Below are 17,490 nucleotides of genomic sequence, written 5' to 3' on the forward strand. Positions count from 1 at the left end.
GTGATATGGATGATGGTAAAGGGCTGGTTTCAGTGCATTCTATTCCTGCATATAAGGCATCAGAACCCCTGCCTAGAGATCAGAATCCTTGGTCCTGGGCAACGTGGCATCATCATTAGTACTTCCTGTGGGACAGTGTCTGGACAGTGATACTGTCAATGGGTAACAATGGCATAGCTGCCCCTCTTAGGTGTAATTCGACACATTTTCTCTGGGATCCGGACCGAGAGTTAAAAAAAAAAACCAAACAAACAGTAGGTTCCCCCATGGCAGTCAACAGAATGTTATTAGGGTCCATGTAAGACACCCACTGGATATTCTTAAATTTATTTGGGAAGATCTTCTGAGGGATAGATTTCTTGAGGAGTAAGTAGGATTGCAGATAGCTTTAAAAAAAGAAGAAAAAAAAAACATTGTTTTTGTAATCTTTTTCTTGGATCCAAACTGCTGTGATTCAGGAAATGTAGGTGATGATCAGAAGAATGATCTCTGCTTTCTCTTCCTGAGTCTTCCAAGCTCTGCTGCTCTTCTGAGTATCTGTGTAGACTCTGAGCTGCTACTCAAATTTTGTGCTGCTCAAATCTCCCTTCCAAATGGTCTGCCACCCAGACACGAGGAGTGCAGGACCTGACAGTCTCCAGCATTTGGCTCCCTTGGGATGTGCCTCAGCTTTTGAACAGAGGTCAAGTTCTCGGCGTGCCCCCCAGCCAGTGATGGAGCAAAGTGATGCTGCAAGGTGGTACAAGGGCTTAGCTTGGGACAATCGTTGCTCCAGAGATTCCTGATGGGCTGGCACAGCTTTTGTCATGTGTGTGTCATGGTCTGATAGCCCCCCTGCCCAATCCTACCTCCTCCTGTTTCCTTTGAAGCTGTTATACTCATTAATAAACCATCTGCACACACAACTCATCTCAGTATCTGCTTTCTAGAGAGTCCAACAGGAAGGGTAGCTCACACTGTCCTTGCTCTATACAGTTATGTTATGATATTCTGTGCAACAAAATATCCTTCTGCCCTAGGACCTCCATTATTAATTTTTTCTTATGCAAAAAGTCAAGTTGATGCTGTTAAAAGAGACCAAGTTTGGATTCAGATTATTCTGGATTTGAATCTCAACTCTGACTTATTATACTTAGCAATGTGAACTTGACCAAGTTGTTAACTTCTATGACCTCTATTTTCTTATCCTTCCAGTCTAGGCCTGAGCTAGAAAGAGATCCCCCATTGAATGGAAACATGGATGCGTATAATTGCTGTGCAAAACAATTAAACATCCTCTTAACAGTTCCGAAGACAGAGGTGTCATTTTATGCTCACTGTGGGCTATATGGATGTAGTTATATTTACTCTTAAGTTTTTTCCTTTCCTTTATAAGAAGAATTTACCACTAACATGTAAAACAAATAAAACATTATTTTTTCTCCTTCTTCCTATTGAAAAGAAATTCCCTTCTCTGTAAAATTTTCTTGCACATTTTTTCCCCTTTCCCTTCAATAAAAATTCCTATTTTTATATCTCATCTCCTGCCTCTCCTTAAGTAAATCTTTTCCTTAAAGTTTTGTATATTTTCCTGTCCGTTGACTAAGTTATCATCATTGTTTTGTTTTCCAATGAGGAGAGGTATTAGCTCTCAGTCTTTATAATTAATAGGTAGGATTTCAGAGGTGAATTATGTCCATTTGGTTATTTACTGCATTTCAAAAGAGAGGTTTCACTCCATTTAGCTTCCTCTCTGTCTTTTAAAATAATTACTTGAGACATTTTCCCTGGAGTTTTTCCATAGAAACAAAAATTGGGAGAGAGATGGAAGGAGGAGAATTCTGGAAAATATTTTAAGTGAAATTAGCTTTTTTTTTTTTTTTTTTTTGCTTTTCACTTTTCCTGCCAAGTTTAAAACCATGAAATCTTGACTAGAAACTAAATACAAAAAAGCCCCAAATAAACTGAACCTGGCTTAAGTATGGTTACATATTCCTATATTATGTTTTGCGAAGGGATCTTTTCGATGTAATGAGTATCTATAATAAATAAAAACCAAATAAGAGCATCTTATGATTTTATGTGTTTTACAGTTTGCCAAGGATTTTCACTTTATCTTATTTTATTCTTGTGTAAAAAATACCCAAAAGCCTGAACTGTTCCTTCTGGACTTTCCAGATTCTTCTTTATACAACACTAACTAAGAATACTGAAAGTGTGTAATAGAAAGTTAAAATGAAAGTTTTGCTTAAGACCTTAAGACCACAGAGCCCAGAGATTCCAGGCACACACGGGACAGTCCTCCCCCGAAGAAATATGTATTTATAAAATATATTAAAATATAGTGTAAGAAATGAAGATATTTCTACCACCTAAATCAGTAAGCCTATTAGCAATGTATCCAAAAAATAATTCAACACAGGAAAGTAGGTGAGTACAGAAGATCTCTATATGGGTTTATATAAAATAGAAAAAAAGAAGAAATCACCTAAATGTTCACCTGTTAGCTGATTTCCTATTGATATTAGGATAAAATTCAAGATCTCTCTTATGACCTTCCCAGGCTTTGCCAACCTGTCTCATCCGACCCTTCTTTGTCCTTAAAACACTTCAGCCACTGGCCTTCTATTAATGCCTCAAAGGCCCTTCCACCACAGGGCCTTTGTACATATTCTCTTGACTTACACCATGATTAATTTCCCTGACCTCTCTTACCCTTCACCTGACTTACTCCTCATCTTCCAAGCTACAGCTGAAATGTAATTTCCATGGGGAAACTTCCCTGGCTAGATCTGATCTGGCGATAATATGCTCTCATCATACTTTGTTCTTTCCCTTTATAGCACTTATCACGATTTTATTTTTAACTGTGTTTCTTTTCAATTATTTAACAGCTTTCTTCATTGCTAGACTTAAAGTTCTAGAAAAACAGAAGACATGTCTCTTGTTTAATGCTGTTTTTTCCTACCACATGTGAGACACACAGTAGACCATCAATAAATATTTATTGACAGAATAAATCAATCCAAGTCTTAATTCTCTTTGTTTCAAGAAACAAATGCTCTATGAGGCTTGTGGAACCAAGAACATCAACCTGTGGATTTTCAGGACTTCATTTTCATCAAGTTCTAATGAACTGGGCTTTCTCTTGCTTAAGACAGATATCATTTCCCGCCCCCCCCCCCCCAATGAATCATGAAAAAAGGGAAATGAACTCTTGAAATGGTTCACATTTGCAAAAGAATAAAAAGTCATTATTACGTGACTGGGCCAATGTAATCTTAGTGCTTATCTGACTTTGTTAAATGCCCTCAGGATCTGTTTCCCAGATTAGCCTCTGTGATCTGCTATTCCAGGAACAACATCGGGTTCTTTTTTTTTTTTTTTTTTTTTTGACTCTAACCTTCTATCCTTTTATAGTATTTCCTAAGGAAGTTCATCTGTATTCACATCCTCAACAGGAACTTGTAAATATTCAGTATTATATTCATGTGTCTGAGTCTGTATTTCCAGATTTATAAGACACATAGTTATGGAGATATAGATCTTACTCATGCTTTTACTTTTGTATAAACATTATGAGTAGCCTTCATTCCTACAAACCATCTTTGGGGAAACTGCACTCTGGTTTCTACTGCTCAACTCATGTAACTATAGCATGATTCAGAACAAAGCTCATTGTTTTATAAACAACACACTGGGTTCAAAATCCTATTGGGCTCATACCTGCAAGTGTCCTCACTGATATTTCTCCAAGAACACAGCTCTCTGCTCTTCACCTCTGCAGTTCTTCCCTTTTGAATCTCTGCTCTCATTTTAAAAAGACTTAAGGACAGGAGAATATCAAGATCTCCATGAAGCTCGCTATGGGCTAGAGGGAGAAAAAATATATAAATAAATAAATATATATATATATATATATATATATATATATATACACACACACACACACACACACACACAAATGAACTTATTTACAAAACAGAAATAGACTCACAGACATAGAAAACAAATTTATGGTTACCAAACGGGAAAGGAAAGGGGAAGGATAAATTAGGAGGTTGGAATTAACATATACACACTATTATATATAAGATAGATAACCAACAAGGACCTACTGTATAGCGCAGGGAACTATACTCAATATTTTGTAATAACCTATAACGGAAAAGAATCTGAGAAAGTATATATATATATATACATCTATATATATATATATATATATACATCTATATATATATATAGATGTATATATATATATCTGAATCACTGTGCTGTACACCTTAAACTAACATGACATTGTAAATCAACTATACTTCAATAAAATTAAAAAGATACTTTATTGCTAAAAAGTGTTAAACATCATCTGACAATGCAGGGTTGCCACAAACCATCAGTTTGTAAAAAAACACATCTGCAAAGCGCGATAAGGCAAAGCACAATAAAACAAGGTTTGCCTGTAAAAAAAGAAAAAAGGAGATGATAGAAGACGACTTGTTTGGCCTTTTCTCATTTGTCTTCTGGGTTATCTATGCTTTGCACCTGAAGGGAGAAGAGACATAGTAGTGGACACGAAGACCGCTGCCTTCTAGGCTAGCTTGATCTGGGGAGGACTGTGTTGGCTGGAACCGGAGCCCATGCTGTGGGGGAGAAACACTGCAAAGCCACATTGAAGGGGGTGCCATGACTGCAGTTACAGAGAGAAAGGGCTGCAGCAATCAATTTCACGTCTACCATGTGGTAGACACTGTGCGAGATCCACAGTAGAACGATGCAAAAAATGAGGTGTTTGGGAAACAGTCTGGGATTCGGAGAGGGAAAAGCATAAAAGAAATCATTTGGCAGTTGGATGAGCAAAAGCAAGGGTATTGATGTGGTTAGAGCAGGGGGTGTACTGGAGCTGTGAGTAGTAGAGTTTGGTTGGAATATAAGGGGTCAGGATCAGGCAAGCTATGTGAGGACCTTAAGTGACAGAGTGAGTCATGAGAGATTTGTGAGTGTGATGATGATGCACTTTAGGAGGATTAATGTAATATGTACGTGTAAAATGCTTTAGGGTGAGAGAGACCATGATTAAGTCTTAAGTCTTAAGTGGTTGATACAATAACCAATGAGACTCTCAGAGACAAGGGAGGCAGAAAGAAAGGAAAGAGGTGGAGGGAAGTCATTGCTAAGAATAACATGGATGATTTAATAACTGTATGAGGCTGGAGGGAGGAAGAGTAAGAGAAAATGAGCATTGAGTTCAAGATCCCTCCAAGACTTTAAATCTGAGTTATCTGAACAATTAAAGAGAGAATTGGGAGCTGAGGCTAGTTCAGGAGTGCAGGAACGAGAAAGAGGGAAAGAGAAGGAATATACTATGGATAGTTTACATTTTGATTATGCCTACAGTGCACTCTGATAATATATGTTTCAGAAAAAAAGTTTAGATTTTTACTGAAGTCCTAAATATATGGAGAAACGTTTCCTGTCCAATAACGATATTCTGGGTTTTCCCTACTGCCCTCCAAAATCATGTCTAACCCTTATGTAACTGTGGAGCAAACATATTGCATTTGCTTGTTTACTTATTGCTCCTCTGCAGTGTTCTCCATGCTCGTCAAATCCTGGTTATATTCCCAGTACCAATAGGTTTCTGGTGGGCGTGGGGAGAAATACATTTATTAACTTTTCACTAGTTTCTTCACCAATGGGGGTGGGGAGGGAGGTCCAAGAGGGAGGGGATAAATGTATACATGTAACTGATTCACTTTGTTGAACAGCAGAAACTAACACAGCATTGTAAAGCAACTATACTCCAATTTAAAAAAAAAGAGAGAGATTGTGAAATACTCAGCTGATTCAACAGTGAGGTTGAATAAGATGCTTGGCCTACTGCCTGGCACAGAGCAGTTGCTCAAATTACCTGTCACAGTTGTGACTTTTCATGAAAAAAAGGAGTGAATTTTTATACCTTCCAGGCAAGCTCATAAAGAAAAGATTTTCTATTCTCCCCTTCAGACTCCTTCTCTGGCCAAATGATCTGCATTATTATTTCCCAACACTTTCTGTCCTTACCTAAGTTATGGAGATGATTGATTGCTTCTGCTTTCTGCGTCGCAGAGACTGGTCAGAGAAAGAGCTGACACAATCTGCAGAAAGAAGAGAGGCACTAACCACCTGGGCAATGGAAAGTTTGGATTTGATTGTTTGAATAGTGATTTCGTTATCTCATGGCTAACTGAATAAGGAAATGAAGATTAAAGTTAACTTGTAATTCCTGTAGCCCAAGAGTTGTATTTGGCACGATGACTCAGCAGCATTAACTGTATTTAGAAGTATTCTCTGGAAGTTATCCTGGTAAACAATCAGTTGTGAGGCCATTATATCACCATGTTTCTCAAGCTGGGATATGTGCATTGGACGCTTGACACCACAGAGTAATCATGGAGCATATTCCTAAGGCATGGATTTTACTCAAAGATATACTTTTTTCCCTATTAACATCAACTTGGATATATTGCTTAGTCATTCAACAAATATTTATTGCATTCTGGCAGAATGTCAGATTCTGGGAAATACTGATTTAGAAAATGGATATGGCTGTTTGGTGGTGGTGCTGGGGTTACAGGGTATAATGTAAAATTTGTTTGCATTTTTAAGTTGAAAATTAAGATGACAAGAAATTTTGGTCTTGAGGAGGACTTTGGATTAAACTGCCAAGTTCATGAAGGTATACATTCACTCCCCTCAAATACTGAGGGTGACTCTAAGGAAAAGCTTGGGAGGTAAGTAAGGAAAGCTGTAGAAGCATGAGACAAACAAGCCCTAATGTGTTTTACTGGAACAGACACAGTAGTATAAGGTCCCTACTCTGCCTATAAACTGCCAAAACTGTGAGAGGTTGGCAGCCTTTAGGGAATAGATATTGTCTTCATTGAAACTAGTCATCAATCCCTGGCCCGAAGAATCCACTTTGCTTGTGGCTCCTGATCACTGTAGAACAAGCATGACTTTCTTTCTCTCTTATTATTCAAGTGAAAATTTGGAAGGGGCTGGAGAAATATATTTTCACCCTCCTATACCCTGAAAAGAGTGCTTCGTTAGACATACACAGAATAATAATAGCTTTAAAACAGCATGTGTTTAATTTTGTAAACTCCAAGTAACATGTATGATGTAGATAAGCACACACATATAATACACATCTGGAGTTTTATATATACCTACATGAATACAGAAAAGTTTAATAATTAGACATATTGAAATATACTCTCTAAGATTTGGGCAGATCTGACATGCTGTATAAAATTGCTTCTAGAATTTTGCCTACTAAATTCTTAAAAATTTAAACATATTAAGAGAAAGTGAGTTTTAATAAAAATAAGTAATTGTAGAATTCAGAAAGGGAAAGCAATTACATGACCTTTAACTAATGTTAATTAGTTTAGTATAAGATCTCTGGATGTCTATTTAAAGGATTATATAGGAAATACTTGTAACTACCATGTTAAGTATTAACAGGTTTCTTTTTAAATATGTCAAGCAGTTTACTTTTTCAAGTCATATAATTAATACCTTTGAAATGTTTGCAATATTAATTTAATGAGCTATTGTCAGAAATACTCCAGATGTAAATAATTTAATCAAATTTATTACAATACCCAATTAGCAAGATGCAAATTCATTTATTTTTATTGTATATTAGAAGTAAAAATAGTTTTACTCTTTTCAGCTTGAATAAATAAAAATGTATAGTTTCCTGAAGTAGTTCATTTAACTAATGACAAAAGTATGAATCTTCTCTATTAATTGTGGAGCTATTTATGTTTGCCAAAAATCATGTCTTTACTAAATCTGAAGAATGCTGGAGCCATCCCAGTACACTTTTAATTTACAGATAAAGATTTGAGGTCCCTTTCCCATTCTCTGTCTACATTATTTTTAATTCATCCTTGATATTATTTATATAATTTTTTCTTTTAATTTTCTTCCATTTCACCAAGCCAATATTAATAAACAGCATATCTAGATTTGCCTGGCCCAACTCAAAGGAACCAATACTCATGAAATTAACATCGTTGAGATTTTCTACCAAACCAATGTAAAGGCAGTGTTGTCGCTATGCTCCAAATATGAATCCTAATGGACAAGTGGATACTATTGCTTCCTGATAGTTCATAGTCATGCACTGAACTTGGGTGGTCACTATGGCCCACCTAGAATGAGGAACTCTCCAGTTTCGACGTGCCTTAGGCTCAGAGAGGGCTACTGAGAGCCATGCAAGGTAGTTCCTTGTTGTATCACAGAAGCCTACTTCTACGTTCTATTCTTTTCTGCCTCACTTGGCCTGTAGTAACAACAGAAAAATAAAGAGTAAAAAAAGGACAATTATCTGGAAAACTCAGATTCCTTTAACACATTTTCATTGATTGTCTATTGTTTCCCAGATAATGCAATAGATATTGAAGCTACAGAGTTGAAGACACAGTCCTAGCTTTGAACTTTTTGAGTTCAAAACCTCATGGGAAGAGAGACATATAAATAAGTGGAATACAGGATAGTTCAATAAAAGATATAACCACGAGCAAAGAATGTAATTAAGAAGCCATGTTTAATAGCTGCGTGAGGGAGAGAACAGCATTTCAGACAAGTGGAGCAAAATCAAGGGCAAAGACCTAGAAGACATAAAAAAAATGATTTCTTTATGGGTAGTGGGTGTGCCATATGCCTAGAGCATAAGGTGTTTGGATGAGATTTAAAAATATGACTGGGAAAGTTAGAGTGCAAACTAAAGCATTCGGCTTTTATTGAGTCGATCACTCTTCCCCAGATTTCATAGTGTTGAGAATCACCTAGGATGCTTATAAAAGTATATTGGTTTCTTGTTGGAAGACCCCTTCCCCTGATCCAGTAGGTCTTGCCAGAATTAGGCCCAGGAATTAGCATTTTTAACAGCCATTCTGGTGCAGGTCATTGGCAGACCATACTTGGAGGGATTGGGGAGGAGTGACATGATTAGATCCGTGATTACAAAGATAAGTCTGGAAACTGTGGTAGAAAAGGGGGAGGAGGACAATTCAGCCATGGAAACACCAGTTTGCAGGTAACAAAATAGTCTCAGTGAGAGACAAGAAGAGCATGAATTAAGGCAGCAGCAGGGGGATGGGGAAGAGAGATATGATAGGTAACTTATGAAGTAAATCTGAGAGACATTCATAATCAATTGAATGTGTGTTGGAGAGCTGATTCAGTCAAAATTGTATGGTATAGGGGATGTGGCAGCATGGACAGAGATTGGGAATCAGAGGAGTGTGGGGTTGTGGAACAGTAAGTTCAATTATTGACATAGTGAGTTTGAGGTGCACTATTAGGACTTTTTTCTCCCATCACAGGTAGCGGAGTCCTTCGCTGGTTATCTTAAGCAAAATGAGGAACTCACAGGAATCCTGGGACACCTTAAGGAATCTGAGAAGAAGTAGGCTGTTGGCTTAGATTAAGGGACACAAATACCATCCAGACTCTCTCCTGTCTCTAGTCTTTGCTCTCTGCAGATCCTCATCCCTTCTTTCTCTATTTCTGTCAGAGTCAGTCACTGGGGGAGAGACTGAACTCTCTTCTTTTCAGTTCCAATTTCAAAATATTTGGGAAAGATCTTGATTGGTCTAGCTTTGACCATGTACCCATTAAATGTCAAATGAGACGTGGTTAGGAAACTGGGGTCACAAACTAACATTGCAGCTCCTATAGTAACCAGGTAGATCAAGAGAAGGGAGAATTCCTTGGACAAAGATGCTGGGCAGATAATATTGTAGGATTTACCAAAGATACCTGTGGGACATCCATTTGGAGAAGTCACACTTGAAATAATACCTAAGGGAATTTGTTGGCTGCCTTCTGCACGGCAAACATTTTGCTCGGTACATATTTCATTAAGTCATCCCAACAGTCCACTGTAGTAAATACAACATTATCATACCCATTTTCAACTGAAGAAATTGAGTTTCAGAGAAGTAAGATAACTTTGCCTGAGGTCATATAGCAGGTAGTAACAAAACTTTCAGGAAAGTCTATGCTTTTTGATTATCACAACCATATTAGCTAAAGCCATGAGGATGAATGAGACCTCTCCTAGAGGGAGTCGAAGGTGATAAAGGAAGAGAGTGTACAGTGGAACCCACTTTTAGGGAGTGAGCAGCCAAAGAGGATTCATTGAAGGGGATCGAGGAAAGGCAAGATATTAAAGGGAAGAAGAGTTTGATGTGTTAAAACTAAAGGAAGCAAGTTTTCAGAAAGGAAGACTAAGTCAAGAGTGTCAAAGTGGCAGAGAGAAGCCAAACAGAACTAAGGCTAAAAGAAGCTGCAGCATTTGGCAATTACACCTCATGAGGGTCTTCTGTTCCCTGTCCGATTGTGACTGATAGTTTAGGCCCTCACGATCTCTTAGTCCTCCCCAGGACTACTGTAAAAGCTTCCTGTTTTGCATCCCTGACTCCATTCTCATCCTCACCAATCTAACTTCCACATTGCATTCAGAGAGATCTTTTAAAATCAGGGACCACAGCATCTCATGCTTGCTTAGAAAACCTGGGAAGAAGCTCCACATTGCTTAGTTTGAAATATATCCCATCATAAGCCAGTCTCTAGCAATCCTTTCAGCTCCAGCTCACTGTATTTTTATTTATGCTACTTTAAGGTACTTACAGTTCAAGCATGCGAGGTCTTAGGAGCTTCTGAGCATCTGCACATGCTGTTCTTATTGCTTAGGAGACTTTAAGCCTTCTTTTTTACCAAATTAGGCTGGTAATGGAAAGATTCTATACCTTGGTTGTAGTGCTAGTCACATCGCAGTATATATTAGTCAAAACTCATAGAACTGTAAACCTAAAAGATTAGATTTGACCATATGTAAATTTTACCTAAATAAACATTACTTAAAGGAATCTGGAGAGTCCCTAAATATTTGGCAATTAAAACGTTTCTAAATAATCAATGAGTCAAAGAAGAAATTTCAAAAAAATTTTGAAAATATAAAGTCAATAGCACCAAAATTATTTTTAAGCTAAATAAATAAATAAATAGATATCTCTAACTAAACTGATCAATAAAAAATGAGAAAATGAAAACTACCAATATCAGGAATAAAAAGGGATATCAACAAAAATCTTACAGACATCAAAGGGATACTAAGGAAATATTATGAATGACAGTGTGTGAAGACATTTAGAAATTAGATTAAATGTACAAATTCCTTAAAAAGCAGACTATATAAACTGATACAAAAAGAAGCAGAGGATCTGAATACTACCGTTTCTAGTAAAGAAATTAAGTTCTTAAATAAAAGCTATCGTACAAGGAAAACTCCAGGCCCACATGACTTCAATTTTAAATTCTATAAAAAACTTGAGGAAAAAATAATAATCTTACAAAATTCTTTCAGAAAACAAAGGTGGAAGGAGCGTTTTCAAATTCATTTTATGAGGCCAGCAAAATTCTGATGTCAAAACTGAATAAAAACATTGCCAAAACAAACAAATAACAAAAACTCCCCCCCAAACCCAAAACCAAAAGTCAAAACACAAAGAAAGGAAAAGAAAACTATAGACTAATGTCCCTCATTAAGATAGAGGTAAAATTTCTAAATAAGGTATTAGTAAATTGAATCTAGGAATATATAAAAATAAGATAATATCATCACCAAGGGAAATTTATCCCTGGAAGGTAAGGTTGGTTTAATACTAAAAAAAAAAAAAAATCAAACAATTAATTTTGGCTTATTCATGGAATAAATGAGAAAAGCATATGATTGGCATAATAGATCCAAAAAAAATTTGACAGAATTCAACATCCATTTATGATAAACTCTTTCAGCAAACTATGAACAGCAGTAAATATCCCCAGACTGATGAAAGAGATCTATAGATAATCTGAAGGTAACATCTTAATAGTGAAAGACTGAATCCTTTTACCACTCATATTAAGAACAAGCCAATGATATCAACTTTCATTATTTCTATTCAACATCATATAGGAGGTGCTAGCTAGGGCAATAGGCAAGAAAAAGGAAACAGGATACAGATAGGGAAGAAAGAAGTAAAACTTTACTTATAGATGACATAATCATGAATGTAGAAAATCTTAAATGATCTGTAAAAATACTAGAACTCATAAATGGATTTAGCAATATTGCAGGATACAAAGTCATTTCTATATTCTAGTAATGAGCACTGGAAAATGATATTTTAAAATACTATTTATAGTAACATCAAAATCATAAATATTTTGGGATAGATTCCGTGAATTGTGTATAAAACCACAGTCAGGAAACTGTCCACACCCCATATGAGGTTTAAAATTAAAAAAAAAAACAAAAACAATAAAAAAGCACCAACAATACTAAATATTGCCAAGACTGAGGAGTAACTGGAACTCTCATGCTTTTCTGGAAGGAATGTTTTAATCACTTTGGAGAACATTTTGGCAATTTCTGTAAAGTTAAATGTACAATTACTATATGAACCAGCAAATCCAGTGCTTGGTATTTTCCTGAAAGAGATGAAAACATATTTACAGAATTTCACTGAAGCTTTATTCATCATTGTCAAAAACTGGAAATAACCCAAATGTATATCTATAGGTGAATGGATAAAAAAATTGTGGTCTGTTCATACAATGGAGTTCTCAGAAATAAAAATGAATAAATTACTGATGCATGCAACAGCATTTATGAATCTCAGAAATATTATGCTTAACCAAAGAAGCCAGACACAAAAGAATTATACTGTATGACTACGTTTATATGACATTTCTAAACAGGCAAAACTAATCTCTTGTGATAGACCTTAGATTAGTGGTTACTCTAGGTGGGTGATGGTGAGACTGACTAGCCAGAGGCACAAGAGAACTTTCCAGAGAAATGAAAATATTCTATATCTTTTTGGGATCATGGTTATGTCAAAGCATTTCAGATTTTACATGTATAATGGATGGTTTTTATTTTATGAAAATTATATTTAACAAAGTTGATTTTAAAATATATTGTATATATTTCTAATGAAAACAAAAATGCTTTGTCTTCTTTTATTGTTAACACTGTTCTGGAATTAAGAATCGATAAAATTAGAGACAAAATACCATTAAGCTCTAAGTATTTGAGAGAGGGAAACAAGTTGGCTTAGTCAGTTTGGGCTGCTGTAACAAATTACCATGGATTGGGAGGCTTAAACAACAAACACATTTCTTACCGTTGTGGAGGCTAAGAAGTCCAACATCAAGGCACCGGCAGATTTGGTTCTTGGTGAGGGCTCGCTCTCTGGTTTGCAGCTATCTGCCTTCTTGATGTGTCCTCACATGGTAGAGAGCAGAGAGAGCAAGCTCTATCTCTTTCTCTTCTTATAAGGACATGAGTACCATCATGGAGCTCCACCTTCATGACATCATCTAAATCAAATTACCTCCCAAAGGCCCCACTTCCTAATGCCATTGAGGGTTAGAGTTTCAACATGTAAGATGGGGGTGGGGGGGACACAAACATGCAGTGCATAACGCAAGTATACCACTATCTGTAGATAAAAATCATATTTTCTGGAAAGTCAAGGTGATATGGCAAAACAATACTGGGATTGTTGAGAAAGCTTAATAAAGTGGCTGGATATAAGATAAATATATAATCAGCTTGAAAACATAAAAAATAGTGTATTCTTAATAGCAGTACAAAATATGAAAACAAATATGTAGAATTTGTGTGACCAGTCATTACAAGAAATGTACAGAACTATATAAATTTAATATCAAGATAAAAAGAAGAGTTAAGTGGAAAAGACAGAACACTAAAAACATGACATTTCTTTATAAATTAATTCCTAGATTTAACGAACTCCAATAAAATCTCCAAAAGAGAGTAGCTAAGAAAATTTTGAAAAGAGTAAACAGAGGACTGGCACTACCACAGTTAAAATATACTTTAAAGCTATAATAATCATATCCACCTGATCATAGTAATAGAAAAAACTGAAAAACAGATTAATTGAACAGAACAAGTAGCTCAGAAACAGATCTTATCATAAAATAATTATATATATATGACAAAGGTGGCATAACACATCAGGGCAAAGGAAAAAGATTATTCAGTAAATGGTGTTGGTGTAACAAATAAAATATGAATTTAGGTTCTTATCCCATGGCATATGCCAAAAAAAATTCTGGAATCAAATTTTAAAAAACCTTGAAAAAATATAAATGGAGGTCAATATTTATTAACTAAATCACTGGAATACAATGCAGTGGTAAAAAGCACCAAATTTGCCAAAGTAAACTTTCCTTTAGGAAGAAGCACCAGGAAAGCAAAGACCCTGCAGGTCGGACTCATCACGGACCTCCGTGTGCACATGATCTAGTACATGGTGTGTGCTCTAATAAATCTGTATAGAATGTATAAAAACAATTATTTTTATTTTTTGTAAAGGTAGAACCACCATCAGTTTTAAATGACAAATTGGAAAAATATTTGTCCTATATATGAAACAGGATTAATATCCCTCTCTTATTAAAAGTTCATGAAAATGATAGGAACTTCATTAAAACCCATTAGATGAACAAGTATGTGAACAAGCTGATCCTTATAGAGGGAATACAAAAGTTTATGAACATTTGAAAAACGTTGGATGTTAATAACATGTTATGTGTGAAATTACAAGATTTTTAAGAACGTTAAGAGATTCATTGCTGGCTTGGGTGCAAGTGTAATAAGTCATCTCGTAGAGTTTGGAGAGAGTTTACACAAACTAAAGGTAGTTATGCATTCTGTATCTATAGCCTTAAAAATATTTACTACTTTTGATCCTGTAATTACTTTTCTGAGAATGTATCTTAAAAAAACTACCTGCTACAAAAAAAAAAAAACCCCTTTATTAATAAGTTTATCATAGGATTAACCATGGTAGTGAAAATCTGGCAACTTTCTGACCAACAATAAGAAAATGGATTTAAAATTATGGTATAGCCACAAAATGAAACATGATGCAGCCATTTAAAAGTATTTCTACAAAGATTTTAAAATGCCATCAGAAAATAATTGTTTTAAAAGATACTGTGAGGAGACAAATTATTTTGCAGCTGCCAACAACATAAAATATGCATAGAAAAAATAATCACAATAGCATATTTTAGCTTTTATTGAAGGGGCAGGCACTCTTTCAGAGCTTTAAAGGGATTACCTCATTTATCATCACATAAAGCCTATGAAGCATGCATTTTTTTATTCATCCCATTGAATATGTGAAGAAATTGACAGACAGAGGGATTAAGCAATTTGTCCCAAATCTCTGAGCTAACTAGTAGGGTAGCGGGATTTGATAGCAGGCTGGCTCCTGGATCCATGCTTTTTAACACTACACTTGTTTTGTTTTTGTTAAAATATAACTAAATGTTTTCAGTAGTTTTATAAGTTTGAGGGCTTATTGGTCACCCTTATACTTTTCCATACTTTCCAAAGTTTGACTTAAAAAACATTTTTTTAAAGCATTTTTAAATTTTTAAAAATTTTTTTTAAATTAAAAAAAAATTTTTTTTTAATTGTAACAAATGACCTTGTTATATATATATATATATCTGTTAGATATATATATATCTAACAAATATAAATATATATTTGTTAGATATATATATCTTATATATGTATATATATATAGATAGATAGGTATAGATATAGATATATAGATATATATATAGATATGAAATCTCAAAGTCAACTTGATTTTGTGTGGTCACACTCAGAGTCTGTATCTGGGGATTATCTGCACCCCTTATTTCCAGTTCTCTCTTCCTAGACGCGCTGGGAGCCTCTGGTCTCCCTTCTGGCTTGTTCACGGGGTCCCCACGGTTCAGACCACAGTCCCGGGATCCCCATCCTGGAAGCGCGCTTTCTTCCTGCGCCTGCGTCGCGGCAAACAGCTCCAGGGTGCAGTAGCCACGTTTTCAAAGTACGCGGGCCCAGAGTCTCCGGGAGCCTCCCGGTGTCGCCCCACGAGGCCCCGCAGACCCCTAGCGGCCGCGACTCCCGGCTTCAGTCGCTGGCCGAGGAGGCCGGGCCTCACCCGGGAAAGCAGCGACCTTCCGAGAGGGAGGCGCCCGCGGGGAAAGCCCGGGGCTGGCAGGGCGAGGGGCGGCTCTGACGCAGAGTCGGAGCGGCCGCCGGGGTTTGGGGTTTGGGGTTGGGGTCTGGGGACCAGCTCCGGCTGCCCGCGGGCCTGGAGTGGTGCTCCTCGGGGGTCGCGCACAGAGCCTCGGAGGCACCAGCCTTCTGGGCTGACCATCCTTTCTCAGATCAGGACAGTTGACGAAAACAATGGTCATTTCACGTTGACTGGCCCCTGCTAAAAACGAGTGTTAATTACAGAGGGTTGCCCGGGACAAAATTTACGGCTTGCGTCCGGGTTGGGGAGTTCCTGTGGGGTGAGTGTATTTTAAACACTTTATCTCCTTGAGACTTTATGATCTCTCTGGTCGGGACCAAGCGTGAGGGGAACTGATTGTAAACCCATGGGAAGCCAAAGCCCCACTTTCGGGGGGCAAGGGTTAAAGGTCGCCCTTCGGGAGCGCGGCGACTGGTCCAGAGGAGTCACCAGGTTTCCCGGGGCACTGGGGCGATTATTCGGCTCGAGCTTGCGTTGCTCAAGCGAGACATTCCCACGCAAGGATACAGCCTGGCAGCCGTTTCCTCCGTGGGGAATGAGCCCTTCCTTTCCCCGGTCCGCTCAGGGGGAAAATGGTGAAACCCCCAAATCCGCTTCTTTATGTGGTTAATACAAGGGCGCATACAGAGCCTGGGGTAAAAAAAAATTACAAGTGCAAGTGACCTTGCGTGTTTTAACGTTGGGAAACTCGACTCTGGGGATAAAGGAATCGTAGATTGTGAAGTTTCGGCGTCTAATGAATTGGGGAGACGCACATTACTTGTAAAATCCTTGTCTCGCGCGCCCCAAGTTTGCCGCTCCGCGGCGGAAAGCTGGGCCGAGCGGGGGTGGGGAGGGTCTCCAGTCCCAGGCGCGGCGTTCGCTCGGGGCTTCTTCCCAGCTTCCTGCCTCGGAGTCGCCGCGTCCGCCTCAGCCCAGAGCAGTTTGTGCAATTGAGAAACTCGATAGGAGGCAGCAGCTGATCTCCCACCACCCTAAAAATAATCCGCTCGGCGCCCGGCGTGCTTCGGCCAGGGGAGGAAAACGCTGCCTTCGGAGTAAGTGAGTCCGTGTCTTCTACATAAATAGCGTTTCAGAATTTTACAGAAAACTCTCAGCTGTCGATTTTGATCTTATCTTTCGGCACCCAGAAGGCTCCCGCGCACTCTCGCGGCGCTTCGCCGTCGCCGTCGCTATTTCTAGGATGAAGGGACCGGGCCCCAGCCGGGGAAGAGAGGGCGTGGAGATCAGGTTTCCAGCTTTACTTAGAAAACTCTGGTCGGCTCCTGCTTAAACCAACTGGATGTAGTGAAAGGAGTTATTACATTTTTTTTTTCCCCTCTCAGACATTTCCGTC

At 37.7% G+C, this 17,490-nt stretch overlaps 1 protein-coding gene across 10 annotated transcripts in view; it reads left to right on the top strand.

The window, feature by feature from the left end:
- Window positions 1-16,244: 16,244 nt before the first annotated feature.
- Window positions 16,245-17,490, top strand: part of ABCC9 (ATP binding cassette subfamily C member 9) — a 142,435-nt gene continuing 141,189 nt past the window's right edge. For 2 of the 10 annotated variants that reach the window (XM_057556565.1, XM_057556563.1), the window contains exon 1: window positions 16,454-17,191. The gene's annotated coding sequence lies outside the window, so the exon portion shown is untranslated. Of the gene's footprint in view, window positions 16,414-16,450; window positions 17,196-17,431; window positions 17,451-17,490 lie in introns of those variants that run through there. The other 8 variants (XM_057556562.1, XM_057556558.1, XM_028162017.2 and 5 more) reach the window with 6 other exon arrangements.

The sequence above is a fragment of the Balaenoptera acutorostrata genome, chromosome 11 (genome assembly GCF_949987535.1).
Source record: "Balaenoptera acutorostrata chromosome 11, mBalAcu1.1, whole genome shotgun sequence".
NCBI classification, from domain to species: domain Eukaryota; kingdom Metazoa; phylum Chordata; class Mammalia; order Artiodactyla; family Balaenopteridae; genus Balaenoptera; species Balaenoptera acutorostrata.